The sequence below is a fragment of the Psammomys obesus genome, unplaced genomic scaffold, assembly GCF_907164565.1.
Source record: "Psammomys obesus unplaced genomic scaffold, mPsaObe1.curated_primary_1811, whole genome shotgun sequence".
NCBI classification, from domain to species: Eukaryota; Metazoa; Chordata; class Mammalia; order Rodentia; family Muridae; genus Psammomys; species Psammomys obesus.
In genome coordinates this window covers 13,127,686-13,133,498 of record NW_026585698.1, presented here as the reverse complement: position 1 = coordinate 13,133,498, position 5,813 = coordinate 13,127,686, and the positions used below count along the sequence as shown (strand labels likewise).

General features: G+C 39.5%; 1 protein-coding gene across 1 annotated transcript in view; it reads right to left on the bottom strand.

Annotated features, from left to right (window-relative positions):
- Pcdh15 (protocadherin related 15) overlaps positions 1-5,813 on the bottom strand; it is an 844,567-nt gene that overhangs the window by 254,215 nt on the left and 584,539 nt on the right. The window lies entirely within an intron of this gene.

Genomic DNA, 5,813 nt, shown 5'->3' with positions numbered 1-5,813 from the left:
CAACCAACCAACCAACCAACCAACCAACCAACCAACCAACCAACCAAGACCTTTCTGTAACAAAACTTGTCTTTCAGGCTCTCCTCCAGTTAAGCGAGGCGAAGGAGCATTGATTAATTCAACATATAACCACACACATGGGGATACATAGGGTAATGCTCACACACACACACACACACACACACACACACACACACACACACACACACAGCAGGAGGCAACGTTTTGTTAGCTCTGCCTCCGATAGCAGCCACTTACTATGAACTTCCCTCGAGTGTCAAAATCGAAGTAATCCTCGGGTAAATCCGACGTAATAAAACTGGAGGTGTTTTACGGTTTTGAATATAATATGAAAAGCTGAAAATTGCCCTCAGTTAGAAGCCTAGGTGGAGGGGAGGATTTTCACGGGGCAGACAAACTTTATTACCATAAGTAAGATTTTTACCATTTCACATCAGTTCTTTTGGCATTTGCGAACCCTGGGTTTTTAGACAATGAAAATGGAGGAAGCGAGGTTGTCAAGGCTTATAAAGAGAAATACTGATAAAGGAGATAAATGAGATTCGTGAGTTTACAGGGCTGGCCTTCTACCATGAAATGCACACAGTATTTTACAGGAAAATATCTGCTTTCTCAAATGTAGGCTTTGTGCATTATTTTTTAATTGTAATTTTAAATTTAAAAGGCTTTAGTGATAATTGCTATTTAGGGGTTAGGATTTTTTTTTAAAGTGGTACAGACCCCTTTTAATAATGTATTCCAGGGTACTCATACACTTGGACCTATGTACTCTTTATAATATATCCCATAGTTTTCTGAGATAAATAACCCATTTTTCTTCTTAAATATTTTAGGTGCAGACCGCCAGCACTGCGACCTGGCTGGCAGCTCCTCCATCTGTACCAGGCACTGGCATAGCCTGCTGAGGTCTGTGTAGACAGATGTACACACACTAGCAAGCATTTCGATTAAAGTGGGAGTCACCCTAAGCCATTAATATCTTGCATTCATGGTAATACTGTCCCGAAGTAAACTCACTTGAAATTAAAATGCATCGGAATTTTATAATCAGTTAAAGTGTCTGAATTCGTTCTTATCTCTGGTTTATAGTTTCTGAAAGTGCACTCACACAAACGAGTAAAACTTTCCTTATTTCTTTTGTTCAGATGGAGATGCGATGGTGAAATAATTAAAAATTTTTATAATTAAAATTTAGCCTTTAAGGGTAAATTGAAATGAGCTAAAGTAGCAGTTCCTAACCTCTGGGTCACACCCTTCTGGCAAACCTCTATCTCCAAAATTATTTGTGTTAGGATTCATGGCAGGAGCAAATTTACAGCTGTTAAGTAGAAACAAAAATGATTTTATAGTCGGGGGTCACCATAACATGAAGAACTGTGTTAAAGGGTCACAGCCCTGGGAAGGTTGGGAACCACTGAGTTAAAATAATAACAAATCATTGTGTACAAGCTCGTAAGTGTTCCCATGGAAGCCAGGTAACAGAACGTCCCATTTCTGTGGAGTGAATGGGGGGATTTTTATCCCCAGCTGGGCCTGATCTGGAAACTATTCCTCTGGGCCTAAAGCCCCACACAGCACCTTTGTGAGTCTCAGAAGTCTGTTGCTGCTCTTCTTTGTTTTTTGAGAGTGACTCTGACTACTTATCCCATGTTGGCCTAGACCTTTCATCTGTGTTGTCCTGTGTCCATCTTTTGAGTGTCGGGGTTATGGAAGCCACCATCCCAAGACCCTTTGTCAGGTCTCTAACCAGGTAATGCTTCATTAGGCTTTTTGCTGCCCCCCCCCCGCCCCATGTGACCCTGGGCTGAGACAGAGGACAACTCTGGCCCAGTGTGAATGCCTCTTTCATTTGCTCTTCCCTCTCTCTTTCTCTGTTCCTTTCTGTAATGATTCAAGGGGTGGGAATGCTGGTCATGCTCCCGACACATGCTTCAGGACTTCACCCTCAGGGTTGTTTGGGGAAGATCATATTGTAGTCACGCGCCCTTCATCTTTCCCATCTGGGCCCTCTGCTGTGGACCGCTTAATAAGCACCCGTCTTTTAGAGGGTTACTGCCTTTTAAAATGAGATCTCCTCTCCATCCCTGATGTCAGCATAGTGTCAGAGTAAGCGTTCCTAAAATTGAATACCTATCGCATTAACAATAAAGCGATGACTTAATGCTGTAATGAACAGCAGGGATTCAACAGCATAGTTTAAGCACACAGTAAAAGAGGGCAGTCGCTAGGTAAATAATAACATTTTATGTGAGTATTTCATATTTAACATTTATAGCCAGTTCTAAATGCATAAAACCAAGCTTCTTTCTATCCATATTTTATCTTTGTAATAGAGCAAGTATGATGCAAATAAGTTTCCATTTCTAAAAAATAAAATCATGAAGCCTTATTGTTCTTATTTGGTAGAGAAAAGGTCAAAGCAGAACAAAAGAGGCAGTGCATTTCTAAGACAGTCTTGAGACATAAAAAGTCACACTGGATCACCTAATTTGACTAGCTAGGTTTATAGTTTTAAATAATCACAAAGATGAAGTGACTGAATTAAAGTCACCCAGCTCATTAATAACTACAGATAAAGTAAAAAGCTTTCTGAACTCTTTAGATCTCCTCAGAAAAGATTCTTTGTGAAGTATTTTGAAAAGGTTTTCTTTATTTATCTGAGGGTTGTGAATATGAAAAGTCCTTACATTGTTACAAAAGATGATGTCTTAGACCAAATCCTAATGCATTTGAAGTCTTTAACTCAAACTACAAAATGCCAATATTTAATTACCTGTGCTGTAACTGAAATTTCATTCATGTTGAAGTGCATTTCTTCATTATAAAGGACAAATAAAATATGAATGAAGAAGGGCTAGAAAGACCTTATATATTTTGGTTTTGGAAAAGTCATAATTTAAAAAGATAAAGAACCTAACTTTCTAATACTACAGTAATAATGAGCATGAATATCAACTTGTATAATGTGCTGATGTAATTCTATATTATTATTTGTTTCTACAATAAAGTTGGCTAGCGCTTTTATTATTTTCCTGGAAAGACCTAAATCAGACACATCATAGTGAATTTTCTTTGGTCCCCCATTAATAACTTGCTGCAAAGTCTATGCTTATAGTTGACTGCTCATGGATTATATTCCACTGTCTTGCTAGAAAATGCAGAATAGGCAGAATCAGAAAGCTCATATTCCAGCCCAACACAACAGAGCTCCTATCAGAAGATGGGGGCACAGGTTTCAGATGCAAAACGAATGCAACACAGAAGGCCTCACAGACGGAGGGAGCATTTCTGCATCTTCACAGAGCAATAAAAAGAAAACTGTAAATGAGGGACTGGAAAGGGGGAAATACACATAGAACAGAAGGAGCTGTCGGTGCTGGAGTAGATGATCACTCAATACCATCAAGTCTGAACTTCACCTTGACCGTGGGATACGTTTAAAGCAGACCACGGAGGTGATCAAATGGTCCAAGTTTTCTAATGATGTCCTGCCTTCACTTGCATTCCTGTCTTCATCCTTGTCCTCTGCTGAATTTCCCACCACACCTGCACATGTCTTGGGATACTGCAGGTCCGGTATCCCATTAGGTCTTTCATAACCTTCCTTTTATTTCCTCAGACACAAGTTTTAGGAAGCCAGTACATTTTTGTTAAAACAAATGAATATTTTTCATGTCTTTATCACTATGTACAATTATTTTAAAGAATGTATATTTTTAATGAAAATTTTTCTACTGGCGAGCATTATTTAGTCATGGGTTAATTAAGTACTGACTTGGATTCCATGACAAAAAAAAATAGGAATATCAGATGATGTCATATCATGTATTGATCATTTTAATGGCCATTTTATGAGGAGCAGCAGGGGTCAGGAACTGTTTTCACGCCTGGCAGTAGTAATAATTCATTCCAGGATTAAACAATATTTACTCAACTCAGCTGAGCCTAATAAATACATTAACTAACAAACACAGTTAAAATAAATGATGCTTTGATCTTAAAACATTTTAAGCCAGGCTGGAGCAAAAGCTCAGACATTAAGAGCAGCGGCTGCTCTCCCAAAGGTCCTGAGTTCAATTCTCAGCAACCACACAGTGGCTCACGGCCATCTATAATGATACCTGGAGCCCTCTTCTGGCATGAAGGTGTACATGCAGACAGAGCACTGTATACATAACAAATAAATCATTAAAAAACAAAGCAAAGCAACAAAAAACAAAATATTTTAACCCTTTGCTTGTCTGTATGTGTGCTTTCATCAAAGCCCTAACCAAAAAGCTAAGAATCTGGGGAAGGACTCGTACTGTTGTTACTCTGACCTTGAGGAACTTCACTAGGCTGGAGTAACAGAGACCCTAAGTCATTTTATACGGGGTCTGAGGTTCAATGTCATTCGAAGTTATGAACTCAAGTTGCCAAACTGAAAAAAACAACAAAAAAAAGGAACTCTCCCCAACTCTGATTGCTGCCAACTACTCTTACTTAATGAGATGCCCTTGCCATGGACGCTGGTGGTGTAGACCCATATTTTCATGTTGGTAACTTTCAAATATCATCCTCCTTTCAAGGAAAGCCGGAAAGCAGAGCCTCCCAGCTCTTCAGCCCACTTACCAACTCAACCTGAAGGCTTAATTCCCTGGCAGAAAACAGTGAGCATCATTATCCAGCATTGGCCTCTCAGATAGAGAGGGGGAGTGTGGATTTTATTCTCTGCTGGTCCCAAGTGATGTCTGAAGAGTGTGTTGGTGATAGAGTGGTGAGCATAGCTGCCTTCCTGGTAGTGTCTGATAATGTTGGATGTGATGTCCAACTCATTGTTTTTAAATGAAAATAAAACCGATGCCACCAATAGGGTGGACACCACCTTCTGAGGATAGTGTTGTTTGAACGCCGTTTTTACGTGAGTAGAAACGTATTGCCGACTTGGTCAACTGCCGATTGAGGCAGAGATAAGCAATCTGCACGTGGGAAATGAACAGGCTGAGAGTCCTCTGCTCTTATCCATCAAGCATAGTAGTAACCGCCCCCTGAGGTTTGCTCTCCACATTTTCAGTCACTCGTGGTAGATTGTCATCCACGATATTAAAAGAAAACTTTGGACTAGAGAATTGCTAAGTTTTAAATTACATATTATTCTGCGCAGCATGGTGAAGCCTGCCCCTCCCACCTCTGCTCTGCCTTAACCACCCATCAGCCATTCTCCCTGCATCCTTGCTGCCCTGGGAGCATCCTCCCATTCATGTGACAGCCTTCTGTTGGGGGGACCTTGTTTCAAGTAACCTTCGTTTTACTTAATAAAGACCCCGAAGGTGTAAGTGTGTGATGCTGGAAATCTATCTTGCTGTAACAAGTGGATTCCATCGTTTCTGTTGCCGCTCTTCATTTGTAAAGCATATTATAAACATGTGAGCACAGTGAGAAGGCAGCATGCAGACATACATACATACAGACGTCCATACGTACAAAATTAACACATCAGGAATTCCCTCTGTGAGTGATGTCCTGGTTGCCGACTGGAGGTCTTTGAACTATTACTCACAACAAAGGTGACAGTGCCATAATCCATGGGTGATTTAAAACTCTTGCACCATAATAACTATAGTAAATTGGCACATATGGGTCAGGTCAGATCTATTAAGTACAATGATGTCTTCAATTAAATATATATTTATATATTATAAAATAAACTGAAGAATATTAAAGGCCTTTTATAAGAGCTCAGCTGAAAGCAACAAAAGGTGACTGTTTTTTTTTTTTTTTTTTTTTTTTTTTTTTTTTTTTTTTTTTTTTTT